The sequence below is a fragment of the Ambystoma mexicanum genome, chromosome 6p, assembly GCF_040938575.1.
Source record: "Ambystoma mexicanum isolate Mex_15411 chromosome 6p, UKY_AmexF1_1, whole genome shotgun sequence".
NCBI lineage: Eukaryota > Metazoa > Chordata > Amphibia > Caudata > Ambystomatidae > Ambystoma > Ambystoma mexicanum.
In genome coordinates, this window is record NC_090935.1 from 14482414 (window position 1) to 14510325 (window position 27912).

A 27912-nucleotide genomic window follows, 5' to 3' on the forward strand; every position below is an offset into this window, starting at 1 on the left:
CTAAGCTGGGGAAGGGAACCTGAGAGGCCCTTTGAAGGTAAGTACTATTTTATGGTGGTTTTTCTTGGACACGTGGAAGAGGCCTAAGCTTGGGAAAAGAACCTGAGAGGCCCTTTGAAGGTAAGTACTATTTTTGTGTTTTTATTGAACACTTGGAAGAGGCCTAAGCTTGGGAAGGGAACCTGAGAGGCCCTTTGAAGGTAAGTACTATTTTGTGGTGGTTTTTCTTGGACACTTGGAAGAGGCCTAAGCTTGGGAAGGGAACCTGAGAGGCCCATTGAAGGTAAGTACTATTTTGTGGTGGTTTTTCTTGGACACGTGGAAGAGGCCTAAGCTTGGGAAGGGAACCTGAGAGGCCCATTGAAGTTAAGTACTATTTTGTGGTGGTTTTTCTTGGACACGTGGAAGAGGCCTAAGCTTGGGAAGGGAACCTGAGAGGCCCATTGAAGGTAAGTACTATTTTGTGGTTTTCTTGGACACTTGGAAGAGGCCTAAGCTTGGGAAGGGAACCTGAGAGGCCCATTGAACGTAAGTACTATTTTTGTGTTTTTCTTGGACACATGGAAGAGGCCTAAGCCTGGGGAAGGGAACCTGAGAGACCCATTGAAGGTAAGTACTATTTTGTGGTGGTTTTTCTTGGACACGTGGAAGAGGCCTAAGCTGGGGAAGGGAACCTGAGAGGCCCATTGAAGGTAAGTACTATTTTGTGGTGGTTTTTCTTGGACACGTGGAAGAGGCCTAAGCTGGGGAAGGGAACCTGAGAGGCCCATTGAAGGTAAGTACTATTTTGTGGTGGTTTTTCTTGGACACGTGGAAGAGGCCTACGTTTGGGAAGGGAACCTGAGAGGCCCTTTGAAGGTAAGTACTATTTTGTGGTTTTCTTGGACACGTGGAAGAGGCCTAAGCCTGGGAAGGGAACCTGAGAGGCCCATTGAAGGTAAGTACTATTTTGTGGTTTTCTTGGACACTTGGAAGAGGCCTAAGCCTGGGGAAGGGAACCTGAGAGGCCCTTTGAAGGTAAGTACTATTTTGTGGTTTTCCTGGACACGTGGAAGAGGCCTAAGCTTGGGAAGGGAACCTGAGAGGCCCTTTGAAGGTAAGTAATATTTTGTGGTTTTCTTGGACACGTGGAAGAGGCCTAAGCCTGGGAAGGGAACCTGAGAGGCCCATTGAAGGTAAGTACGATTTTGTGGTGGTTTTTCTTGGACACGTGGAAGAGGCCTAAGCTGGGGAAGTGAACCTGAGAGGCCCATTGAAGGTAAGTACTATTTTGTGCTGGTTTTTCTTGGACACGTGGAAGAGGCCTAAGCTTGGGAAGGGAACCTGAGAGGCCCTTTGAAGGTAAGTACTATTTTGTGGTTTTCTTGGACACGTGGAAGAGGCCTAAGCCTGGGATGGGAACCTGAGAGGCCCATTGAAGGTAAGTACTATTTTGTGGTTTTCTTGGACACGTGGAAGAGGCCTAAGCTTGGGAAGGGGACCTGAGAGGACCTTTGAAGGTAAGTACTATTTTGTCTTTTTATTGAACACTTGGAAGAGGCCTAAGCTTGGGAAGGGAACCTGAGAGGCCCTTTGAAGGTAAGTACTATTTTTGTGTTTTTATTGAACATGTGGAAGAGGCCTAAGCTTGGGAAGGGAACCTGAGAGGCCCTTTGAAGGTAAGTACTATTTTGTGGTGGTTTTTCTTGGACACGTGGAAGAGGCCTAAGCTGGGGAAGGGAACCTGAGAGGCCCTTTGAAGGTAAGTACTATTTTGTGGTGGTTTTTCTTGGATACGTGGAAGAGGCCTAAGCTGGGAAGGGAACCTGAGAGGCCCTTTGAAGGTAAGTACTATTTTGTGGTGGTTTTTCTTGGACACGTGGAAGAGACCTAAGCTGGGGAAGGGAACCTGAGAGGCCCTTTGAAGGTAAGTACTATTTTATGGTGGTTTTTCTTGGACACGTGGAAGAGGCCTAAGCTTGGGAAAAGAACCTGAGAGGCCCTTTGAAGGTAAGTACTATTTTTGTGTTTTTATTGAACACTTGGAAGAGGCCTAAGCTTGGGAAGGGAACCTGAGAGGCCCTTTGAAGGTAAGTACTATTTTGTGGTGGTTTTTCTTGGACACTTGGAAGAGGCCTAAGCTTGGGAAGGGAACCTGAGAGGCCCATTGAAGGTAAGTACTATTTTGTGGTGGTTTTTCTTGGACACGTGGAAGAGGCCTAAGCTTGGGAAGGGAACCTGAGAGGCCCATTGAAGTTAAGTACTATTTTGTGGTGGTTTTTCTTGGACACGTGGAAGAGGCCTAAGCTTGGGAAGGGAACCTGAGAGGCATATTGAAGGTAAGTACTGTTTTGTGGTTTTCTTGGACACTTGGAAGAGGCCTAAGCTTGGGAAGGGAACCTGAGAGGCCCATTGAAGGTAAGTACTATTTTTGTGTTTTTCCTGGACATGTGGAAGAGGCCTAAGCCTGGGGAAGGGAACCTAAGAGGCCCATTGAAGGTAAGTACTATTTTGTGGTGGTTTTTCTTGGACATGTGGAAGAGGCCTAAGCTGGGGAAGGGAACCTGAGAGGCCCATTGAAGGTAAGTACTATTTTGTGGTGGTTTTTCTTGGACACGTGGAAGAGGCCTAAGCTGGGGAAGGGAACCTGAGAGGCCCATTGAAGGTAAGTACTATTTTGTGGTTTTCTTGGACAGGTGGAAGAGGCCTAAGCCTGGGGAAGGGAACCTGAGTTGCCCTTTGAAGGTAAGTACTATTTTGTGGTTTTCTTGGACACGTGGAAGAGGCCTAAGCTTGGGAAGGGGACCTGAGAGGCCCTTTGAAGGTAAGTACTATTTTGTATTTTTATTGAACACTTGGAAGAGGCCTAAGCTTGGGAAGGGAACCTGAGAGGCCCTTTGAAGGTAAGTACTATTTTTGTGTTTTTATTGAACATGTGGAAGAGGCCTAAGCTTGGGAAGGGAACCTGAGAGGCCCTTTGAAGGTAAGTACTATTTTGTGGTGGTTTTTCTTGGACACGTGGAAGAGGCCTAAGCTGGGGAAGGGAACCTGAGAGGCCCTTTGAAGGTAAATACTATTTTGTGGTGGTTTTTCTTGGACACGTGGAAGAGGCCTAAGCTGGGAAGGGAACCTGAGAGGCCCATTGAAGGTAAGTACTATTTTGTGGTGGTTTTTCTTGGACACGTGGAAGAGGCCTAAGCTTGGGAAGGGAACCTGAGAGGCCCATTGAAGGTAAGTACTATTTTGTGGTTTTCTTGGACACTTGGAAGAGGCCTAAGCTTGGGAAGGGAACCTGAGAGGACCATTGAACGTAAGTACTATTTTTGTGTTTTTCTTGGACACGTGGAAGAGGCCTAAGCCTGGGGAAGGGAACCTGAGAGACCCATTGAAGGTAAGTACTATTTTGTGGTGGTTTTTCTTGGACACGTGGAAGAGGCCTAAGCTGGGGAAGGGAACCTGAGAGGCCCATTGAAGGTAAGTACTATTTTGTGGTGGTTTTTCTTGGACACTTGGAAGAGGCCTACATTTGGAAAGGGAACCTGAGAGGCCCTTTGAAGGTAAGTACTATTTTGTGGTTTTCTTGGACACGTGGAAGAGGCCTAAGCCTGGGAAGGGAACCTGAGAGGCCCATTGAAGGTAAGTACTATTTTGTAGTTTTCTTGGACACTTGGAAGAGGCCTAAGCCTGGGGAAGGGAACCTGAGAGGCCCTTTGAAGGTAAGTACTATTTTGTGGTTTTCCTGGACACGTGGAAGAGGCCTAAGCTTGGGAAGGGAACCTGAGAGGCCCTTTGAAGGTAAGTACTATTTTGTGTTTTTATTGAACACTTGGAAGAGGCCTAAGCTTGGGAAGGGAACCTGAGAGGCCCTTTGAAGGTAAGTACTATTTTGTGGTGGTTTTTCTTGGACACGTGGAAGAGGCCTAAGCTGGGGTTGGAACCTGAGAGGCCCTTTGAAGGTAAGTACTATTTTGTGGTGGTTTTTCTTGGACACGTGGAAGAGGCCTAAGCTGGGAAGGGAACCTGAGAGGCCCTTTGAAGGTAAGTACTATTTTGTGGTGGTTTTTCTTGGACACGTGGAAGAGGCCTAAGCTGGGGAAGGGAACCTGAGAGGCCCTTTGAAGGTAAGTACTATTTTGTGGTGGTTTTTCTTGGACACGTGGAAGAGGCCTAAGCTTGGGAAGGGAACCTGAGAGGCCCTTTGAAGGTAAGTACTATTTTGTGGTGGTTTTTCTTGGACACGTGGAAGAGGCCTAAGCTGGGAAGGGAACCTGAGAGGCCCTTTGAAGGTAAGTACTATTTTGTGGTTTTCTTGGACACGTGGAAGAGGCCTAAGCCTGGGAAGGGAACCTGAGAGGCCCATTGAAGGTAAGTACTATTTTGTGGTGGTTTTTCTTGGACACGTGGAAGAGGCCTAAGCTGGGGAAGTGAACCTGAGAGGCCCATTGAAGGTAAGTACTATTTTGTGGTGGTTTTTCTTGGACACGTGGAAGAGGCCTAAGCTTGGGAAGGGAACCTGAGAGGCCCTTTGAAGGTAAGTACTATTTTGTGGTTTTCTTGGACACGTGGAAGAGGCCTAAGCCTGGGATGGGAACCTGAGAGGCCCATTGAAGGTAAGTACTATTTTGTGGTTTTCTTGGACACGTGGAAGAGGCCTAAGCTTGGGAAGGGGACCTGAGAGGCCCTTTGAAGGTAAGTACTATTTTGTCTTTTTATTGAACACTTGGAAGAGGCCTAAGCTTGGGAAGGGAACCTGAGAGGCCCTTTGAAGGTAAGTACTATTTTTGTGTTTTTATTGAACATGTGGAAGAGGCCTAAGCTTGGGAAGGGAACCTGAGAGGCCCTTTGAAGGTAAGTACTATTTTGTGGTGGTTTTTCTTGGACACGTGGAAGAGGCCTAAGCTGGGGAAGGGAACCTGAGAGGCCCTTTGAAGGTAAGTACTATTTTGTGGTGGTTTTTCTTGGACACGTGGAAGAGGCCTAAGCTGGGAAGGGAACCTGAGAGGCCCTTTGAAGGTAAGTACTATTTTGTGGTGGTTTTTCTTGGACACGTGGAAGAGACCTAAGCTGGGGAAGGGAACCTGAGAGGCCCTTTGAAGGTAAGTACTATTTTATGGTGGTTTTTCTTGGACACGTGGAAGAGGCCTAAGCTTGGGAAAAGAACCTGAGAGGCCCTTTGAAGGTAAGTACTATTTTTGTGTTTTTATTGAACACTTGGAAGAGGCCTAAGCTTGGGAAGGGAACCTGAGAGGCCCTTTGAAGGTAAGTACTATTTTGTGGTGGTTTTTCTTGGACACTTGGAAGAGGCCTAAGCTTGGGAAGGGAACCTGAGAGGCCCATTGAAGGTAAGTACTATTTTGTGGTGGTTTTTCTTGGACACGTGGAAGAGGCCTAAGCTTGGGAAGGGAACCTGAGAGGCCCATTGAAGTTAAGTACTATTTTGTGGTGGTTTTTCTTGGACACGTGGAAGAGGCCTAAGCTTGGGAAGGGAACCTGAGAGGCCCATTGAAGGTAAGTACTATTTTGTGGTTTTCTTGGACACTTGGAAGAGGCCTAAGCTTGGGAAGGGAACCTGAGAGGCCCATTGAACGTAAGTACTATTTTTGTGTTTTTCTTGGACACATGGAAGAGGCCTAAGCCTGGGGAAGGGAACCTGAGAGACCCATTGAAGGTAAGTACTATTTTGTGGTGGTTTTTCTTGGACACGTGGAAGAGGCCTAAGCTGGGGAAGGGAACCTGAGAGGCCCATTGAAGGTAAGTACTATTTTGTGGTGGTTTTTCTTGGACACGTGGAAGAGGCCTAAGCTGGGGAAGGGAACCTGAGAGGCCCATTGAAGGTAAGTACTATTTTGTGGTGGTTTTTCTTGGACACGTGGAAGAGGCCTACGTTTGGGAAGGGAACCTGAGAGGCCCTTTGAAGGTAAGTACTATTTTGTGGTTTTCTTGGACACGTGGAAGAGGCCTAAGCCTGGGAAGGGAACCTGAGAGGCCCATTGAAGGTAAGTACTATTTTGTGGTTTTCTTGGACACTTGGAAGAGGCCTAAGCCTGGGGAAGGGAACCTGAGAGGCCCTTTGAAGGTAAGTACTATTTTGTGGTTTTCCTGGACACGTGGAAGAGGCCTAAGCTTGGGAAGGGAACCTGAGAGGCCCTTTGAAGGTAAGTAATATTTTGTGGTTTTCTTGGACACGTGGAAGAGGCCTAAGCCTGGGAAGGGAACCTGAGAGGCCCATTGAAGGTAAGTACGATTTTGTGGTGGTTTTTCTTGGACACGTGGAAGAGGCCTAAGCTGGGGAAGTGAACCTGAGAGGCCCATTGAAGGTAAGTACTATTTTGTGCTGGTTTTTCTTGGACACGTGGAAGAGGCCTAAGCTTGGGAAGGGAACCTGAGAGGCCCTTTGAAGGTAAGTACTATTTTGTGGTTTTCTTGGACACGTGGAAGAGGCCTAAGCCTGGGATGGGAACCTGAGAGGCCCATTGAAGGTAAGTACTATTTTGTGGTTTTCTTGGACACGTGGAAGAGGCCTAAGCTTGGGAAGGGGACCTGAGAGGACCTTTGAAGGTAAGTACTATTTTGTCTTTTTATTGAACACTTGGAAGAGGCCTAAGCTTGGGAAGGGAACCTGAGAGGCCCTTTGAAGGTAAGTACTATTTTTGTGTTTTTATTGAACATGTGGAAGAGGCCTAAGCTTGGGAAGGGAACCTGAGAGGCCCTTTGAAGGTAAGTACTATTTTGTGGTGGTTTTTCTTGGACACGTGGAAGAGGCCTAAGCTGGGGAAGGGAACCTGAGAGGCCCTTTGAAGGTAAGTACTATTTTGTGGTGGTTTTTCTTGGATACGTGGAAGAGGCCTAAGCTGGGAAGGGAACCTGAGAGGCCCTTTGAAGGTAAGTACTATTTTGTGGTGGTTTTTCTTGGACACGTGGAAGAGACCTAAGCTGGGGAAGGGAACCTGAGAGGCCCTTTGAAGGTAAGTACTATTTTATGGTGGTTTTTCTTGGACACGTGGAAGAGGCCTAAGCTTGGGAAAAGAACCTGAGAGGCCCTTTGAAGGTAAGTACTATTTTTGTGTTTTTATTGAACACTTGGAAGAGGCCTAAGCTTGGGAAGGGAACCTGAGAGGCCCTTTGAAGGTAAGTACTATTTTGTGGTGGTTTTTCTTGGACACTTGGAAGAGGCCTAAGCTTGGGAAGGGAACCTGAGAGGCCCATTGAAGGTAAGTACTATTTTGTGGTGGTTTTTCTTGGACACGTGGAAGAGGCCTAAGCTTGGGAAGGGAACCTGAGAGGCCCATTGAAGTTAAGTACTATTTTGTGGTGGTTTTTCTTGGACACGTGGAAGAGGCCTAAGCTTGGGAAGGGAACCTGAGAGGCCCATTGAAGGTAAGTACTATTTTGTGGTTTTCTTGGACACTTGGAAGAGGCCTAAGCTTGGGAAGGGAACCTGAGAGGCCCATTGAACGTAAGTACTATTTTTGTGTTTTTCTTGGACACATGGAAGAGGCCTAAGCCTGGGGAAGGGAACCTGAGAGACCCATTGAAGGTAAGTACTATTTTGTGGTGGTTTTTCTTGGACACGTGGAAGAGGCCTAAGCTGGGGAAGGGAACCTGAGAGGCCCATTGAAGGTAAGTACTATTTTGTGGTGGTTTTTCTTGGACACGTGGAAGAGGCCTAAGCTGGGGAAGGGAACCTGAGAGGCCCATTGAAGGTAAGTACTATTTTGTGGTGGTTTTTCTTGGACACGTGGAAGAGGCCTACGTTTGGGAAGGGAACCTGAGAGGCCCTTTGAAGGTAAGTACTATTTTGTGGTTTTCTTGGACACGTGGAAGAGGCCTAAGCCTGGGAAGGGAACCTGAGAGGCCCATTGAAGGTAAGTACTATTTTGTGGTTTTCTTGGACACTTGGAAGAGGCCTAAGCCTGGGGAAGGGAACCTGAGAGGCCCTTTGAAGGTAAGTACTATTTTGTGGTTTTCCTGGACACGTGGAAGAGGCCTAAGCTTGGGAAGGGAACCTAAGAGGCCCTTTGAAGGTAAGTACTATTTTGTGGTTTTCTTGGACACGTGGAAGAGGCCTAAGCTTGGGAAGGGAACCTGAGAGGCCCTTTGAAGGTAAGTACTATTTTGTGGTGGTTTTTCTTGGATACGTGGAAGAGGCCTAAGCTGGGAAGGGAACCTGAGAGGCCCTTTGAAGGTAAGTACTATTTTGTGGTGGTTTTTCTTGGACACGTGGAAGAGACCTAAGCTGGGGAAGGGAACCTGAGAGGCCCTTTGAAGGTAAGTACTATTTTATGGTGGTTTTTCTTGGACACGTGGAAGAGGCCTAAGCTTGGGAAAAGAACCTGAGAGGCCCTTTGAAGGTAAGTACTATTTTTGTGTTTTTATTGAACACTTGGAAGAGGCCTAAGCTTGGGAAGGGAACCTGAGAGGCCCTTTGAAGGTAAGTACTATTTTGTGGTGGTTTTTCTTGGACACTTGGAAGAGGCCTAAGCTTGGGAAGGGAACCTGAGAGGCCCATTGAAGGTAAGTACTATTTTGTGGTGGTTTTTCTTGGACACGTGGAAGAGGCCTAAGCTTGGGAAGGGAACCTGAGAGGCCCATTGAAGTTAAGTACTATTTTGTGGTGGTTTTTCTTGGACACGTGGAAGAGGCCTAAGCTTGGGAAGGGAACCTGAGAGGCCCATTGAAGGTAAGTACTATTTTGTGGTTTTCTTGGACACTTGGAAGAGGCCTAAGCTTGGGAAGGGAACCTGAGAGGCCCATTGAACGTAAGTACTATTTTTGTGTTTTTCTTGGACACATGGAAGAGGCCTAAGCCTGGGGAAGGGAACCTGAGAGACCCATTGAAGGTAAGTACTATTTTGTGGTGGTTTTTCTTGGACACGTGGAAGAGGCCTAAGCTGGGGAAGGGAACCTGAGAGGCCCATTGAAGGTAAGTACTATTTTGTGGTGGTTTTTCTTGGACACGTGGAAGAGGCCTAAGCTGGGGAAGGGAACCTGAGAGGCCCATTGAAGGTAAGTACTATTTTGTGGTGGTTTTTCTTGGACACGTGGAAGAGGCCTACGTTTGGGAAGGGAACCTGAGAGGCCCTTTGAAGGTAAGTACTATTTTGTGGTTTTCTTGGACACGTGGAAGAGGCCTAAGCCTGGGAAGGGAACCTGAGAGGCCCATTGAAGGTAAGTACTATTTTGTGGTTTTCTTGGACACTTGGAAGAGGCCTAAGCCTGGGGAAGGGAACCTGAGAGGCCCTTTGAAGGTAAGTACTATTTTGTGGTTTTCCTGGACACGTGGAAGAGGCCTAAGCTTGGGAAGGGAACCTGAGAGGCCCTTTGAAGGTAAGTACTATTTTGTGTTTTTATTGAACACTTGGAAGAGGCCTAAGCTTGGGAAGGGAACCTGAGAGGCCCTTTGAAGGTAAGTACTATTTTGTGGTGGTTTTTCTTGGACACGTGGAAGAGGCCTAAACTGGGGTTGGAACCTGAGAGGCCCTTTCAAGGTAAGTACTATTTTGTGGTGGTTTTTCTTGGACACGTGGAAGAGGCCTAAGCTGGGAAGGGAACCTGAGAGGCCCTTTGAAGGTAAGTACTATTTTGTGGTGGTTTTTCTTGGACACGTGGAAGAGGCCTAAGCTGGGGAAGGGAACCTGAGAGGTCCTTTGAAGGTAAGTACTATTTTGTGGTGGTTTTTCTTGGACACGTGGAAGAGGCCTAAGCTTGGGAAGGGAACCTGAGAGGCCCTTTGAAGGTAAGTACTATTTTGTGGTGGTTTTTCTTGGACACGTGGAAGAGGCCTAAGCTTGGGAAGGGAACCTGAGAGGCCCTTTGAAGGTAAGTACTATTTTGTGGTGGTTTTTCTTGGACACGTGGAAGAGGCCTAAGCTGGGAAGGGAACCTGAGAGGCCCTTTGAAGGTAAGTACTATTTTGTGGTTTTCTTGGACACGTGGAAGAGGCCTAAGCCTGGGAAGGGAACCTGAGAGGCCCATTGAAGGTAAGTACTATTTTGTGGTGGTTTTTCTTGGACACGTGGAAGAGGCCTAAGCCTGGGGAAGGGAACCTGAGAGGCCCATTGAAGGTAAGTACTATTTTGTGGTTTTCTTGGACACTTGGAAGAGGCCTAAGCCTGGGGAAGGGAACCTGAGAGGCCCTTTGAAGGTAAGTACTATTTTGTGGTTTGCCTGGACACGTGGAAGAGGCCTAAGCTTGGGAAGGGAACCTGAGAGGCCCTTTGAAGGTAAGTACTATTTTGTGTTTTTATTGAACACTTGGAAGAGGCCTAAGCTTGGGAAGGGAACCTGAGAGGCCCTTTGAAGGTAAGTACTATTTTGTGGTGGTTTTTCTTGGACACGTGGAAGAGGCCTAAGCTGGGGTTGGAACCTGAGAGGCCCTTTGAAGGTAAGTACTATTTTGTGGTGGTTTTTCTTGGACACGTGGAAGAGGCCTAAGCTGGGAAGGGAACCTGAGAGGCCCTTTGAAGGTAAGTACTATTTTGTGGTGGTTTTTCTTGGACATGTGGAAGAGGCCTAAGCTGGGGAAGGGAACCTGAGAGGCCCTTTGAAGGTAAGTACTATTTTGTGGTGGTTTTTCTTGGACACGTGGAAGAGGCCTAAGCTTGGGAAGGGAACCTGAGAGGCCCTTTGAAGGTAAGTACTATTTTGTGGTGGTTTTTCTTGGACACGTGGAAGAGGCCTAAGCTGGGAAGGGAACCTGAGAGGCCCTTTGAAGGTAAGTACTATTTTGTGGTTTTCTTGGAAACGTGGAAGAGGCCTAAGCCTGGGAAGGGAACCTGAGAGGCCCATTGAAGGTAAGTACTATTTTGTGGTGGTTTTTCTTGGACACGTGGAAGAGGCCTAAGCTGGGGAAGTGAACCTGAGAGGCCCATTGAAGGTAAGTACTATTTTGTGGTGGTTTTTCTTGGACACATGGAAGAGGCCTAAGCTTGGGAAGGGAACCTGAGAGGCCCTTTGAAGGTAAGTACTATTTTGTGGTTTTCTTGGACACGTGGAAGAGGCCTAAGCCTGGGAAGGGAACCTGAGAGGCCCATTGAAGGTAAGTACTATTTTGTGGTTTTCTTGGACACGTGGAAGAGGCCTAAGCTTGGGAAGGGGACCTGAGAGGCCCTTTGAAGGTAAGTACTATTTTGTCTTTTTATTGAACACTTGGAAGAGGCCTAAGCTTGGGAAGGGAACCTGAGAGGCCCTTTGAAGGTAAGTACTATTTTTGTGTTTTTATTGAACATGTGGAAGAGGCCTAAGCTTGGGAAGGGAACCTGAGAGGCCCTTTGAAGGTAAGTACTATTTTGTGGTGGTTTTTCTTGGACACGTGGAAGAGGCCTAAGCTGGGGAAGGGAACCTGAGAGGCCCTTTGAAGGTAAGTACTATTTTGTGGTGGTTTTTCTTGGACACGTGGAAGAGGCCTAAGCTGGGAAGGGAACCTGAGAGGCCCATTGAAGGTAAGTACTATTTTGTGGTGGTTTTTCTTGAACACGTGGAAGAGGCCTAAGCTTGGGAAGGGAACCTGAGAGGCCCATTGAAGGTAAGTACTATTTTGTGGTTTTCTTGGACACTTGGAAGAGGCCTAAGCTTGGGAAGGGAACCTGAGAGGCCCATTGAACGTAAGTACTATTTTTGTGTTTTTCTTGGACACGTGGAAGAGGCCTAAGCCTGGGGAAGGGAACCTGAGAGACCCATTGAAGGTAAGTACTATTTTGTGGTGGTTTTTCTTGGACACGTGGAAGAGGCCTAAGCTGGGGAAGGGAACCTGAGAGGCCCATTGAAGGTAAGTACTATTTTGTGGTGGTTTTTCTTGGACACTTGGAAGAGGCCTAAGTTTGGAAAGGGAACCTGAGAGGCCCTTTGAAGGTAAGTACTATTTTGTGGTTTTCTTGGACACGTGGAAGAGGCCTAAGCCTGGGAAGGGAACCTGAGAGGCCCATTGAAGGTAAGTACTATTTTGTGGTTTTCTTGGACACTTGGAAGAGGCCTAAACCTGGGGAAGGGAACCTGAGAGGCCCTTTGAAGGTAAGTACTATTTTGTGGTTTTCCTGGACACGTGGAAGAGGCCTAAGCTTGGAAAGGGAACCTGAGAGGCCCTTTGAAGGTAAGTACTATTTTGTGTTTTTATTGAACACTTGGAAGAGGCCTAAGCTTGGGAAGGGAACCTGAGAGGCCCTTTGAAGGTAAGTACTATTTTGTGGTGGTTTTTCTTGGACACGTGGAAGAGGCCTAAGCTGGGGTTGGAACCTGAGAGGCCCTTTGAAGGTAAGTACTATTTTGTGGTGGTTTTTCTTGGACACGTGGAAGAGGCCTAAGCTGGGAAGGGAACCTGAGAGGCCCTTTGAAGGTAAGTACTATTTTGTGGTGGTTTTTCTTGGACACGTGGAAGAGGCCTAAGCTGGGGAAGGGAACCTGAGAGGCCCTTTGAAGGTAAGTACTATTTTGTGGTGGTTTTTCTTGGACACGTGGAAGAGGCCTAAGCTTGGGAAGGGAACCTGAGAGGCCCTTTGAAGGTAAGTACTATTTTGTGGTGGTTTTTCTTGGACACGTGGAAGAGGCCTAAGCTGGGAAGGGAACCTGAGAGGCCCTTTGAAGGTAAGTACTATTTTGTGGTTTTCTTGGACACGTGGAAGAGGCCTAAGCCTGGGAAGGGAACCTGAGAGGCCCTTTGAAGGTAAGTACTATTTTGTGGTTTTCTTGGACACGTGGAAGAGGCCTAAGCCTGGGAAGGGAACCTTGAGAGGCCCATTGAAGGTAAGTACTATTTTGTGGTGGTTTTTCTTGGACACGTGGAAGAGGCCTAAGCTGGGGAAGTGAACCTGAGAGGCCCATTGAAGGTAAGTACTATTTTGTGGTGGTTTTTCTTGGACACGTGGAAGAGGCCTAAGCTTGGGAAGGGAAACTGAGAGGCCCTTTGAAGGTAAGTACTATTTTGTGGTGGTTTTTCTTGGACACGTGGAAGAGGCCTAAGCTGGGAAGGGAACCTGAGAGGCCCTTTGAAGGTAAGTACTATTTTGTGGTTTTCTTGGACACGTGGAAGAGGCCTAAGCCTGGGAAGGGAACCTTGAGAGGCCCATTGAAGGTAAGTACTATTTTGTGGTGGTTTTTCTTGGACACGTGGAAGAGGCCTAAGCTGGGGAAGTGAACCTGAGAGGCCCATTGAAGGTAAGTACTATTTTGTGGTGGTTTTTCTTGGACACGTGGAAGAGGCCTAAGCTTGGGAAGGGAACCTGAGAGGCCCTTTGAAGGTAAGTACTATTTTGTGGTTTTCTTGGACACGTGGAAGAGGCCTAAGCCTGGGATGGGAACCTGAGAGGCCCATTGAAGGTAAGTACTATTTTGTGGTTTTCTTGGACACGTGGAAGAGGCCTAAGCTTGGGAAGGGGACCTGAGAGGCCCTTTGAAGGTAAGTACTATTTTGTCTTTTTATTGAACACTTGGAAGAGGCCTAAGCTTGGGAAGGGAACCTGAGAGGCCCCTTGAAGGTAAGTACTATTTTTGTGTTTTTATTGAACATGTGGAAGAGGCCTAAGCTTGGGAAGGGAACCTGAGAGGCCCTTTGAAGGTAAGTACTATTTTGTGGTGGTTTTTCTTGGACACGTGGAAGAGGCCTAAGCTGGGGAAGGGAACCTGAGAGGCCCTTTGAAGGTAAGTACTATTTTGTGGTGGTTTTTCTTGGACACGTGGAAGAGGCCTAAGCTGGGAAGGGAACCTGAGAGGCCCTTTGAAGGTAAGTACTATTTTGTGGTGGTTTTTCTTGGACACGTGGAAGAGACCTAAGCTGGGGAAGGGAACCTGAGAGGCCCTTTGAAGGTAAGTACTATTTTATGGTGGTTTTTCTTGGACACGTGGAAGAGGCCTAAGCTTGGGAAAAGAACCTGAGAGGCCCTTTGAAGGTAAGTACTATTTTTGTGTTTTTATTGAACACTTGGAAGAGGCCTAAGCTTGGGAAGGGAACCTGAGAGGCCCTTTGAAGGTAAGTACTATTTTGTGGTGGTTTTTCTTGGACACTTGGAAGAGGCCTAAGCTTGGGAAGGGAACCTGAGAGGCCCATTGAAGGTAAGTACTATTTTGTGGTGGTTTTTCTTGGACACGTGGAAGAGGCCTAAGCTTGGGAAGGGAACCTGAGAGGCCCATTGAAGTTAAGTACTATTTTGTGGTGGTTTTTCTTGGACACGTGGAAGAGGCCTAAGCTTGGGAAGGGAACCTGAGAGGCCCATTGAAGGTAAGTACTATTTTGTGGTTTTCTTGGACACTTGGAAGAGGCCTAAGCTTGGGAAGGGAACCTGAGAGGCCCATTGAACGTAAGTACTATTTTTGTGTTTTTCTTGGACACATGGAAGAGGCCTAAGCCTGGGGAAGGGAACCTGAGAGACCCATTGAAGGTAAGTACTATTTTGTGGTGGTTTTTCTTGGACACGTGCAAGAGGCCTAAGCTGGGGAAGGGAACCTGAGAGGCCCATTGAAGGTAAGTACTATTTTGTGGTGGTTTTTCTTGGACACGTGGAAGAGGCCTAAGCTGGGGAAGGGAACCTGAGAGGCCCATTGAAGGTAAGTACTATTTTGTGGTGGTTTTTCTTGGACACGTGGAAGAGGCCTATGTTTGGGAAGGGAACCTGAGAGGCCCTTTGAAGGTAAGTACTATTTTGTGGTTTTCTTGGACACGTGGAAGAGGCCTAAGCCTGGGAAGGGAACCTGAGAGGCCCATTGAAGGTAAGTACTATTTTGTGGTTTTCTTGGACACTTGGAAGAGGCCTAAGCCTGGGGAAGGGAACCTGAGAGGCCCTTTGAAGGTAAGTACTATTTTGTGGTTTTCCTGGACACGTGGAAGAGGCCTAAGCTTGGGAAGGGAACCTGAGAGGCCCTTTGAAGGTAAGTACTATTTTGTGTTTTTATTGAACACTTGGAAGAGGCCTAAGCTTGGGAAGGGAACCTGAGAGGCCCTTTGAAGGTAAGTACTATTTTGTGGTGGTTTTTCTTGGACACGTGGAAGAGGCCTAAACTGGGGTTGGAACCTGAGAGGCCCTTTGAAGGTAAGTACTATTTTGTGGTGGTTTTTCTTGGACACGTGGAAGAGGCCTAAGCTGGGAAGGGAACCTGAGAGGCCCTTTGAAGGTAAGTACTATTTTGTGGTGGTTTTTCTTGGACACGTGGAAGAGGCCTAAGCTGGGGAAGGGAACCTGAGAGGCCCTTTGAAGGTAAGTACTATTTTGTGGTGGTTTTTCTTGGACACGTGGAAGAGGCCTAAGCTTGGGAAGGGAACCTGAGAGGCCCTTTGAAGGTAAGTACTATTTTGTGGTGGTTTTTCTTGGACACGTGGAAGAGGCCTAAGCTTGGGAAGGGAACCTGAGAGGCCCTTTGAAGGTAAGTACTATTTTGTGGTGGTTTTTCTTGGACACGTGGAAGAGGCCTAAGCTGGGAAGGGAACCTGAGAGGCCCTTTGAAGGTAAGTACTATTTTGTGGTTTTCTTGGACACGTGGAAGAGGCCTAAGCCTGGGAAGGGAACCTGAGAGGCCCATTGAAGGTAAGTACTATTTTGTGGTGGTTTTTCTTGGACACGTGGAAGAGGCCTAAGCCTGGGGAAGGGAACCTGAGAGGCCCATTGAAGGTAAGTACTATTTTGTGGTTTTCTTGGACACTTGGAAGAGGCCTAAGCCTGGGGAAGGGAACCTGAGAGGCCCTTTGAAGGTAAGTACTATTTTGTGGTTTTCCTGGACACGTGGAAGAGGCCTAAGCTTGGGAAGGGAACCTGAGAGGCCCTTTGAAGGTAAGTACTATTTTGTGTTTTTATTGAACACTTGGAAGAGGCCTAAGCTTGGGAAGGGAACCTGAGAGGCCCTTTGAAGGTAAGTACTATTTTGTGGTGGTTTTTCTTGGACACGTGGAAGAGGCCTAAGCTGGGGTTGGAACCTGAGAGGCCCTTTGAAGGTAAGTACTATTTTGTGGTGGTTTTTCTTGGACACGTGGAAGAGGCCTAAGCTGGGAAGGGAACCTGAGAGGCCCTTTGAAGGTAAGTACTATTTTGTGGTGGTTTTTCTTGGACACGTGGAAGAGGCCTAAGCTGGGGAAGGGAACCTGAGAGGCCCTTTGAAGGTAAGTACTATTTTGTGGTTTTCTTGGACACGTGGAAGAGGCCTAAGCCTGGGAAGGGAAACTGAGAGGCCCATTGAAGGTAAGTACTATTTTGTGGTGGTTTTTCTTGGACACGTGGAAGAGGCCTAAGCTGGGGAAGTGAACCTGAGAGGCCCATTGAAGGTAAGTACTATTTTGTGGTGGTTTTTCTTGGACACGTGGAAGAGGCCTAAGCTTGGGAAGGGAACCTGAGAGGCCCTTTGAAGGTAAATACTATTTTGTGGTTTTCTTGGACACGTGGAAGAGGCCTAAGCCTGGGAAGGGAACCTGAGAGGCCCATTGAAGGTAAGTACTATTTTGTGGTTTTCTTGGACACGTGGAAGAGGCCTAAGCTTGGGAAGGGGACCTGAGAGGCCCTTTGAAGGTAAGTACTATTTTGTCTTTTTATTGAACACTTGGAAGAGGCCTAAGCTTGGGAAGGGAACCTGAGAGGCCCTTTGAAGGTAAGTACTATTTTTGTGTTTTTATTGAACATGTGGAAGAGGCCTAAGCTTGGGAAGGGAACCTGAGAGGCCCTTTGAAGGTAAGTACTATTTTGTGGTGGTTTTTCTTGGACACGTGGAAGAGGCCTAAGCTGGGGAAGGGAACCTGAGAGGCCCTTTGAAGGTAAGTACTATTTTGTGGTGGTTTTTCTTGGACACGTGGAAGAGGCCTAAACTGGGAAGGGAACCTGAGAGGCCCTTTGAAGGTAAGTACTATTTTGTGGTGGTTTTTCTTGGACACGTGGAAGAGACCTAAGCTGGGGAAGGGAACCTGAGAGGCCCTTTGAAGGTAAGTACTATTTTATGGTGGTTTTTCTTGGACACGTGGAAGAGGCTTAAGCTTGGGAAAAGAACCTGAGAGGCCCTTTGAAGGTAAGTACTATTTTTGTGTTTTTATTGAACACTTGGAAGAGGCCTAAGCTTGGGAAGGGAACCTGAGAGGCCCTTTGAAGGTAAGTACTATTTTGTGGTGGTTTTTCTTGGACACTTGGAAGAGGCCTAAGCTTGGGAAGGGAACCTGAGAGGCCCATTGAAGGTAAGTACTATTTTGTGGTGGTTTTTCTTGGACACGTGGAAGAGGCCTAAGCTTGGGAAGGGAACCTGAGAGGCCCATTGAAGTTAAGTACTATTTTGTGGTGGTTTTTCTTGGACACGTGGAAGAGGCCTAAGCTTGGGAAGGGAACCTGAGAGGCCCATTGAAGGTAAGTACTATTTTGTGGTTTTCTTGGACACTTGGAAGAGGCCTAAGCTTGGGAAGGGAACCTGAGAGGCCCATTGAACTTAAGTACTATTTTTGTGTTTTTCTTGGACACATGGAAGAGGCCTAAGCCTGGGGAAGGGAACCTGAGAGACCCATTGAAGGTAAGTACTATTTTGTGGTGGTTTTTCTTGGACACGTGGAAGAGGCCTAAGCTGGGGAAGGGAACCTGAGAGGCCCATTGAAGGTAAGTACTATTTTGTGGTGGTTTTTCTTGGACACGTGGAAGAGGCCTAAGCTGGGGAAGGGAACCTGAGAGGCCCATTGAAGGTAAGTACTATTTTGTGGTGGTTTTTCTTGGACACGTGGAAGAGGCCTACGTTTGGGAAGGGAACCTGAGAGGCCCTTTGAAGGTAAGTACTATTTTGTGGTTTTCTTGGACACGTGGAAGAGGCCTAAGCCTGGGAAGGGAACCTGAGAGGCCCATTGAAGGTAAGTACTATTTTGTGGTTTTCTTGGACACTTGGAAGAGGCCTAAGCCTGGGGAAGGGAACCTGAGAGGCCCTTTGAAGGTAAGTACTATTTTGTGGTTTTCCTGGACACGTGGAAGAGGCCTAAGCTTGGGAAGGGAACCTGAGAGGCCCTTTGAAGGTAAGTACTATTTTGTGTTTTTATTGAACACTTGGAAGAGGCCTAAGCTTGGGAAGGGAACCTGAGAGGCCCTTTGAAGGTAAGTACTATTTTGTGGTGGTTTTTCTTGGACACGTGGAAGAGGCCTAAACTGGGGTTGGAACCTGAGAGGCCCTTTGAAGGTAAGTACTATTTTGTGGTGGTTTTTCTTGGACACGTGGAAGAGGCCTAAGCTGGGAAGGGAACCTGAGAGGCCCTTTGAAGGTAAGTACTATTTTGTGGTGGTTTTTCTTGGACACGTGGAAGAGGCCTAAGCTGGGGAAGGGAACCTGAGAGGCCCTTTGAAGGTAAGTACTATTTTGTGGTGGTTTTTCTTGGACACGTGGAAGAGGCCTAAGCTTGGGAAGGGAACCTGAGAGGCCCTTTGAAGGTAAGTACTATTTTGTGGTGGTTTTTCTTGGACACGTGGAAGAGGCCTAAGCTTGGGAAGGGAACCTGAGAGGCCCTTTGAAGGTAAGTACTATTTTGTGGTGGTTTTTCTAGGACACGTGGAAGAGGCCTAAGCTGGGAAGGGAACCTGAGAGGCCCTTTGAAGGTAAGTACTATTTTGTGGTTTTCTTGGACACGTGGAAGAGGCCTAAGCCTGGGAAGGGAACCTGAGAGGCCCATTGAAGGTAAGTACTATTTTGTGGTGGTTTTTCTTGGACACGTGGAAGAGGCCTAAGCCTGGGGAAGGGAACCTGAGAGGCCCATTGAAGGTAAGTACTATTTTGTGGTTTTCCTGGACACGTGGAAGAGGCCTAAGCCTGGGGAAGGGAACCTGAGAGGCCCTTTGAAGGTAAGTACTATTTTGTGTTTTTATTGAACACTTGGCAGAGGCCTAAGCTTGGGAAGGGAACCTGAGAGGCCCTTTGAAGGTAAGTACTATTTTGTGGTGGTTTTTCTTGGACACGTGGAAGAGGCCTAAGCTTGGGAAGGGAACCTGAGAGGCCCTTTGAAGATAAGTACTATTTTGTGGTGGTTTTTCTTGGACACGTGGAAGAGGCCTAAGCTGGGGTTGGAACCTGAGAGGCCCTTTGAAGGTAAGTACTATTTTGTGGTGGTTTTTCTTGGACACGTGGAAGAGGCCTAAGCTGGGAAGGGAACCTGAGAGGCCCTTTGAAGGTAAGTACTATTTTGTGGTGGTTTTTCTTGGACACGTGGAAGAGGCCTAAGCTGGGGAAGGGAACCTGAGAGGCCCTTTGAAGGTAAGTACTATTTTGTGGTGGTTTTTCTTGGACACGTGGAAGAGGCCTAAGCTTGGGAAGGGAACCTGAGAGGCCCTTTGAAGGTAAGTACTATTTTGTGGTGGTTTTTCTTGGACACGTGGAAGAGGCCTAAGCTGGGAAGGGAACCTGAGAGGCCCTTTGAAGGTAAGTACTATTTTGTGGTTTTCTTGGACACGTGGAAGAGGCCTAAGCCTGGGAAGGGAACCTGAGAGGCCCATTGAAGGTAAGTACTATTTTGTGGTGGTTTTTCTTGGACACGTGGAAGAGGCCTAAGCTGGGGAAGTGAACCTGAGAGGCCCATTGAAGGTAAGTACTATTTTGTGGTGGTTTTTCTTGGACACGTGGAAGAGGCCTAAGCTTGGGAAGGGAACCTGAGAGGCCCTTTGAAGGTAAGTACTATTTTGTGGTTTTCTTGGACACGTGGAAGAGGCCTAAGCTTGGGAAGGGGACCTGAGAGGCCCTTTGAAGGTAAGTACTATTTTGTCTTTTTATTGAACACTTGGAAGAGGCCTAAGCTTGGGAAGGGAACCTGAGAGGCCCTTTGAAGGTAAGTACTATTTTTGTGTTTTTATTGAACATGTGGAAGAGGCCTAAGCTTGGGAAGGGAACCTGAGAGGCCCTTTGAAGGTAAGTACTATTTTGTGGTGGTTTTTCTTGGACACGTGGAAGAGGCCTAAGCTGGGGAAGGGAACCTGAGAGGCCCTTTGAAGGTAAGTACTATTTTGTGGTGGTTTTTCTTGGACACGTGGAAGAGGCCTAAGCTGGGAAGGGAACCTGAGAGGCCCTTTGAAGGTAAGTACTATTTTGTGGTGGTTTTTCTTGGACACGTGGAAGAGACCTAAGCTGGGGAAGGGAACCTGAGAGGCCCTTTGAAGGTAAGTACTATTTTATGGTGGTTTTTCTTGGACACGTGGAAGAGGCTTAAGCTTGGGAAAAGAACCTGAGAGGCCCTTTGAAGGTAAGTACTATTTTTGTGTTTTTATTGAACACTTGGAAGAGGCCTAAGCTTGGGAAGGGAACCTGAGAGGCCCTTTGAAGGTAAGTACTATTTTGTGGTGGTTTTTCTTGGACACTTGGAAGAGGCCTAAGCTTGGGAAGGGAACCTGAGAGGCCCATTGAAGGTAAGTACTATTTTGTGGTGGTTTTTCTTGGACACGTGGAAGAGGCCTAAGCTTGGGAAGGGAACCTGAGAGGCCCATTGAAGTTAAGTACTATTTTGTGGTGGTTTTTCTTGGACACGTGGAAGAGGCCTAAGCTTGGGAAGGGAACCTGAGAGGCCCATTGAAGGTAAGTACTATTTTGTGGTTTTCTTGGACACTTGGAAGAGGCCTAAGCTTGGGAAGGGAACCTGAGAGGCCCATTGAACGTAAGTACTATTTTTGTGTTTTTCTTGGACACATGGAAGAGGCCTAAGCCTGGGGAAGGGAACCTGAGAGAACCATTGAAGGTAAGTACTATTTTGTGGTGGTTTTTCTTGGACACGTGGAAGAGGCCTAAGCTGGGGAAGGGAACCTGAGAGGCCCATTGAAGGTAAGTACTATTTTGTGGTGGTTTTTCTTGGACACATGGAAGAGGCCTAAGCTGGGGAAGGGAACCTGAGAGGCCCATTGAAGGTAAGTACTATTTTGTGGTGGTTTTTCTTGGACACGTGGAAGAGGCCTACGTTTGGGAAGGGAACCTGAGAGGCCCTTTGAAGGTAAGTACTATTTTGTGGTTTTCTTGGACACGTGGAAGAGGCCTAAGCCTGGGAAGGGAACCTGAGAGGCCCATTGAAGGTAAGTACTATTTTGTGGTTTTCTTGGACACTTGGAAGAGGCCTAAGCCTGGGGAAGGGAACCTGAGAGGCCCTTTGAAGGTAAGTACTATTTTGTGGTTTTCCTGGACACGTGGAAGAGGCCTAAGCTTGGGAAGGGAACCTGAGAGGCCCTTTGAAGGTAAGTACTATTTTGTGTTTTTATTGAACACTTGGAAGAGGCCTAAGCTTGGGAAGGGAACCTGAGAGGCCCTTTGAAGGTAAGTACTATTTTGTGGTGGTTTTTCTTGGACACGTGGAAGAGGCCTAAACTGGGGTTGGAACCTGAGAGGCCCTTTGAAGGTAAGTACTATTTTGTGGTGGTTTTTCTTGGACACGTGGAAGAGGCCTAAGCTGGGAAGGGAACCTGAGAGGCCCTTTGAAGGTAAGTACTATTTTGTGCTGGTTTTTCTTGGACACGTGGAAGAGGCCTAAGCTGGGGAAGGGAACCTGAGAGGCCCTTTGAAGGTAAGTACTATTTTGTGGTGGTTTTTCTTGGACACGTGGAAGAGGCCTAAGCTTGGGAAGGGAACCTGAGAGGCCCTTTGAAGGTAAGTACTATTTTGTGGTGGTTTTTCTTGGACACGTGGAAGAGGCCTAAGCTTGGGAAGGGAACCTGAGAGGCCCTTTGAAGGTAAGTACTATTTTGTGGTGGTTTTTCTTGGACACGTGGAAGAGGCCTAAGCTGGGAAGGGAACCTGAGAGGCCCTTTGAAGGTAAGTACTATTTTGTGGTTTTCTTGGACACGTGGAAGAGGCCTAAGCCTGGGAAGGGAACCTGAGAGGCCCATTGAAGGTAAGTACTATTTTGTGGTGGTTTTTCTTGGACACGTGGAAGAGGCCTAAGCCTGGGGAAGGGAACCTGAGAGGCCCATTGAAGGTAAGTACTATTTTGTGGTTTTCCTGGACACGTGGAAGAGGCCTAAGCCTGGGGAAGGGAACCTGAGAGGCCCTTTGAAGGTAAGTACTATTTTGTGTTTTTATTGAACACTTGGCAGAGGCCTAAGCTTGGGAAGGGAACCTGAGAGGCCCTTTGAAGGTAAGTACTATTTTGTGGTGGTTTTTCTTGGACACGTGGAAGAGGCCTAAGCTTGGGAAGGGAACCTGAGAGGCCCTTTGAAGATAAGTACTATTTTTGTGTTTTTATTGAACACTTGGAAGAGGCCTAAGCTTGGGAAGGGAACCTGAGAGGCCCTTTGAAGGTAAGTACTATTTTGTGGTGGTTTTTCTTGGACACGTGGAAGAGGCCTAAGCTGGGGAAGGGGACCTGAGAGGCCCTTTGAAGGTAAGTACTATTTTGTGGTGGTTTTTCTTGGACACGTGGAAGAGGCCTAAGCTGGGAAGGGAACCTGAGAGGCCCTTTGAAGGTAAGTACTTTTTTGTGGTGGTTTTTCTTGGACACGTGGAAGAGGCCTAAGCCTGGGAAGGGAACCTGAGAGGCCCTTTGAAGGTAAGTACTATTTTTGTGTTTTTATTGAACACGTGGGAGAGGCCAAAGCCTGGGGAAGGGAACCTGAGAGGCCCTTTGAAGGTAAGTACTATTTTGTGGTGGTTTTTCTTGGACACGTGGAAGAGGCCGAAGCCTGGGGAAGGGAACCTGAGAGGTGTTTTTATTGAACACTTGGAAGAGGCCTAAGCTTGGGAAGGGAACCTGAGAGGCCCTTTGAAGGTAAGTACTATTTTGTGGTGGTTTTTCTTGGACACGTGGAAGAGGCCTAAGCTGGGAAGGGAACCTGAGAGGCCCTTTGAAGGTAAGTACTATTTTGTGGTGGTTTTTCTTGGACACGTGGAAGAGACCTAAGCTGGGGAAGGGAACCTGAGAGGCCCTTTATTTATTTATTTATTCAGATTTATTTAAAGCGCACGTCAGCCCGGGGGCATCGTGGCGCTGTTACATGAGGACATACATAATCTGGTTACCGTGGAAGGAAGATAGTTACAAAGCAGTTTTCATTACAAGGCACATTTCGTAACAGACGTATGCGAGCTGGTGTGGGTGAAGGAAGGATGGAGTTAGTTGAATAGAGTGGTTTTGAGAGATTTGCGAAAGGAGTACAGAGAAGGTTCTGCTCTGAGTGAGTTAGGGAGGGCATTCCAGAGCTTAGGAGCTATGTGTGGGAAGCCTATGCCGCCGGCTTTGGCTCTTTTTACAGTGGGTACTTGGAGTTGGTTGGCGTGATGGCTTCTTCTGGGACGGATGGAAGAGTTCTTAGTTATAGTTTCAGATAGGTAGGGGGGTGCTGTGTGATTGATGCACTTGTGTGTGAGAGTGAGGATTTTAAAGTTGATTCTTTCCTTGACTGGGAGCCAGTGGACAAGTCTTCTGGCCTGTGAAATATGGTCAGTTTTGGGGATGTGTAGTGCAGCGCGGAGGGCATTGTTTTGCACTATTTGGAGCCTGCTTAGGTTTTTTGATGATGTGCCTGCCAGGAGGGCGTTGCAGTAGTCCAATCTGGCTCCTATAGTAGCTCTGGCTATGGAGAGGCAGTTAGGTGTGGTGAGGTAAGGTTTGATGGCGTAAATGAGTTTGGTGGTCAGAGCAGACGCTGAGGCGATGGCGCTGGTTTGTCTAGTCATTGAGAGTGTGGCGTCAATGTAGACTCCTAAGGTCTTGACGGCAGAGGAGACAGGTATGCTAATACTGTCGATGATCATGTGAGAATAGTTGGGGCTGAGTTTGGTTAGTGCTTCGTTGGGGGCTAGGATGATGATTTCGGTTTTGTCTCCGTTTAGGCAGAGACCATTGATAGCCATCCAGGTTTGGATAGTCGAGTAGATTTTGAAGAGGGCTTCTGAGTCTAGGTCGTAGTCTCCGGAGAGGGGGAGGAGAACTTGCGTGTCATCTGCGTAGTTTGTGTACGCTATGTTGAGGGAGTCCAGTATGTCAAAGAGGGGTTTGGTGAATAGGTTGTAAAGGGTCGGTGCAGTGCAGGACCCTTGTGGGACTCCACAATTTATAGTGGTGGGGGGGGCGCTGTCCTGGTCGGAGTACACTTTCATGGCCCTACCTTCAAGGAAGGATGTGATCCAGGTGGTAGCCTTGTGAGAGAAGTGTGCAGCATTGAAGAGGTGAGATGTGAGAATGCTGTGGTCGACCAGGTCAAATGCTGCAGAGAGGTCGAGCAGAAGGAGGAGAGCAGGTTTGCCTGTGTCCATTATTTTGGTAATTTGATTTTTTAAATCTAGAAGGGCAGTTTCAGTCCCATGGCCTTTGCGGAAGCCTGATTGTCTTTTGCCTAGGATGGTGTTGGTTTCCAGGTAGTGTTGGATTTGATTGTGTGCGGCTTTGTCTAGGATTTTTAGGAGAAAGGGGACGGTGGTGATGGGGCGATAGTTGTTAGGGGAGGAAGGATCGAGAGAGGGTTTTTTCAGGAGCGGGCGGACCCAGGCTTCTTTTCGGCATTGTGGTACAGTTCCAGATGCGAAGGAGGCATTGATGAAAGCTGTAATGATGGGGGTGAGGGATTCTGAGCACTCTTTGATTAATGAGGGTGGGCAGATATCCCCTTTGCAGGTGGAAGGTTTGATTTTTTTGAGGAGGTCCTTGACTTCCGTCTCTGAGACTTCTCTAAAAGCAAAAAGGGGTGTTTGTGAGAGAGAGTTGTTGGTGGAAGGTGTGGGCGAGCAGGTGGGGGTGTTGAGAGCTTTGCGTTGTGAGGCTATTTTGTCTTGGAGAGTTTTAACTTTGTTGAGGAGGGCAGCCTGGATGCCTGTGCACCAGGCTTCATCCTTGATGATTTCAACTGGGCCGGGGGCAGGTGTGGTGAGTTCTTTGAATATGGAGAATATTTCTCTTGATTTGGAGCTGGCATTTGTAATTCTCTGATTGTAGGATTCGGATTTGGCGTGGAATATGGCTTTTTTGTAGGTCAAAGAGATCTCTTTAAAATCTTTAAGCGAGGATTGATTAGGCGCTGCTTGCCATCTGGATAGGGCTTTGCGTTTCTTGGTGCGAAGGTCAGATAGTTCTTCAGTGAACCAGGAGTTGCAGTGCATTGATTTTTTCCCTTTTTTTTCTTCTAGAGGGGCAATGAGATCGATGGCTTGAGTGAGCGTGCTGGAGTAGATGTTGGCTAGAGAGGTAGGGTCATGGATGAAAGGAGGCTTGAGTTCGGGGATATCGAGGAGAGGGGCGAGGTTGGAAGCAGTGAGTTTTTTGGAGCTTCTTACTTTAGCGGGTGGGGCATGAGTTAAGGTTTTATGAGTGGGCATGGTAGGAATGGAGAATTGAATGAGGTAATGGTCTGTCCATGGGAGGGCCGAGATGGAGGTAATTGCAGATGAGCAGTTGTGATCAGCTAGCCAGTCAATGGATCTGCCTTTGTTATGAGTGGGGGCAGTAATTTTGTGTTCGAACCCCATGTTTGATAGTTCTTTGGCTAAATTTGCGGCTGCTTTGTCCTTTGGGTCAGCTAAACCAAGGTTAATGTCCCCTAGAAGGATGCTTTTGGTGGTGCTTTTGAGGTTGTTGCCTATGTTTTGGAGGAGTTGCTTTTGGTAGTCAAAGGGTGATCCCGGTGGTCTGTAGGTGATAAAGAAGTTTATGGTGCAGTTAGGTGAGAGGGCTAGTTTAGCAGTGAGGAGATCAGCGTTGTTGTCCCATTGTTGATTACACATTCTTATGGAGAGGGTGTCTTTAAAGATGAGGGCGACGCCGCCACCACCTTTGGAGTTTTTACGGTCCTGTCTGAGAATGGTATAGTTTTGAGGGAGAGCGAGGTGGATGGATGGACTGGAAGCTTCATGGAGCCAGGTTTCGGATATGGCAAGTAGGTCAAGATTGTGGGTGGTGATAAGGTCATTGATTTCAATGGCATGGGCATGGACAGAGCGTGCATTGATTAGAGCGCATCTTAAGTCTGGTCGTAGAGTGTGTGTGATGGCGTTGGTGGTGTTTGGGGTGGGCGATGCGTATTTGGGTGAGTGAGGCTGGGGCGTGATAGATGCAGCGTGATGGGTGCTAGGGTAGTGAGTGTGGTCAGAGAGGTAAGTCTGGGCGGCTGATGTATGGGTGCGAGAGCTGAGTCTGTTGTTCCTAAGGAGTGTGGAGTGAGGAGTGCTGCGGAGAGTTAGGAGGTGTTTGGTGCGTGTTCTTAGTCTACAGAGCCTGAGGTGGAGTGGGTGATGTCCGATTGGGTTGGTGTGGTGGTTGAGTGTGGAATGGAGTGCAGACGGTAAGTACTATTTTATGGTGGTTTTTCTTGGACACGTGGAAGAGGCCTAAGCTTGGGAAGGGAACCTGAGAGGCCCTTTGAAGGTAAGTACTATTTTTGTGTTTTTATTGAACACTTGGAAGAGGCCTAAGCTTGGGAAGGGAACCTGAGAGGCCCTTTGAAGGTAAGTACTATTTTGTGGTGGTTTTTCTTGGACACTTGGAAGAGGCCTAAGCTTGGGAAGGGATCCTGAGAGGCCCATTGAAGGTAAGTACTATTTTGTGGTGGTTTTTCTTGGACACGTGGAAGAGGCCTAAGCTTGGGAAGGGAACCTGAGAGGCCCATTGAAGGTAAGTACTATTTTGTGGTGGTTTTTCTTGGACACGTGGAAGAGGCCTAAGCTTGGGAAGGGAACCTGAGAGGCCCATTGAAGGTAAGTACTATTTTGTGGTTTTCTTGGACACTTGGAAGAGGCCTAAGCTTGGGAAGGGAACCTGAGAGGCCCATTGAAGGTAAGTACTATTTTTGTGTTTTTCTTGGACACGTGGAAGAGGCCTAAGCCTGGGGAAGGGAATCTGAGAGACCCATTGAAGGTAAGTACTATTTTGTGGTGGTTTTTCTTGGACACGTGGAAGAGGCCTAAGCTGGGGAAGGGAACCTGAGAGGCCCATTGAAGGTAAGTACTATTTTGTGGTGGTTTTTCTTGGACACGTGGAAGAGGCCTAAGCTGGGGAAGGGAACCTGAGAGGCCCATTGAAGGTAAGTACTATTTTGTGGTCGGTTTTCTTGGACACGTGGAAGAGGCCTAAGTTTGGGAAGGGAACCTGAGAGGCCCTTTGAAGGTAAGTACTATTTTGTGGTGGTTTTTCTTGGACACGTGGAAGAGGCCTAAGCTGGGAAGGGAACCTGAGAGGCCCTTTGAAGGTAAGTACTATTTTGTGGTGGTTTTACTTGGACACGTGGAAGAGGCCTAAGCTGGGAAGGGAACCTGAGAGGCCCTTTGAAGGTAAGTACTATTTTGTGGTTTTCTTGGACATGTGGAAGAGGCCTAAGCCTGGGGAAGGGAACCTGAGAGGCCCATTGAAGGTAAGTACTATTTTGTGGTTTTATTGGACACGTGGAAGAGGCCTAAGCCTGGGAAGGGAACCTGAGAGGCCCATTGAAGGTAAGTACTATTTTGTGGTGGTTTTTCTTGGACACGTGGAAGAGGCCTAAGCCTGGGGAAGGGAACCTGAGAGGCCCATTGAAAGTAAGTACTATTTTGTGGTTTTCTTGGACACGTGGAAGAGGCCTAAGCCTGGGAAGGGAACCTGAGAGGCCCATTGAAGGTAAGTACTATTTTGTGGTGGTTTTTCTTGGACACGTGGAAGAGGCCTAAGCCTGGGGAAGGGAACCTGAGAGGCCCTTTGAAGGTAAGTACTATTTTGTGTTTTTATTGAACACTTGGAAGAGGCCTAAGCTTGGGAAGGGAACCTGAGAGGCCCTTTGAAGGTAAGTACTATTTTGTGGTGGTTTTTCTTGGACACGTGGAAGAGGCCTAAGCTTGGGAAGGGAAACTGAGAGGCCCTTTGAAGGTAAGTACTATTTTTGTGTTTTTATTGAACACTTGGAAGAGGCCTAAGCTTGGGAAGGGAACCTAAGAGGCCCTTTGAAGGTAAGTACTATTTTGTGGTGTTTTTTCTTGGACACGTGGAAGAGGCCTAAGCTGGGGAAGGGAACCTGAGAGGCCCTTTGAAGGTAAGTACTATTTTGTGGTGGTTTTTCTTGGAAACGTGGAAGAGGCCTAAGCCTGGGA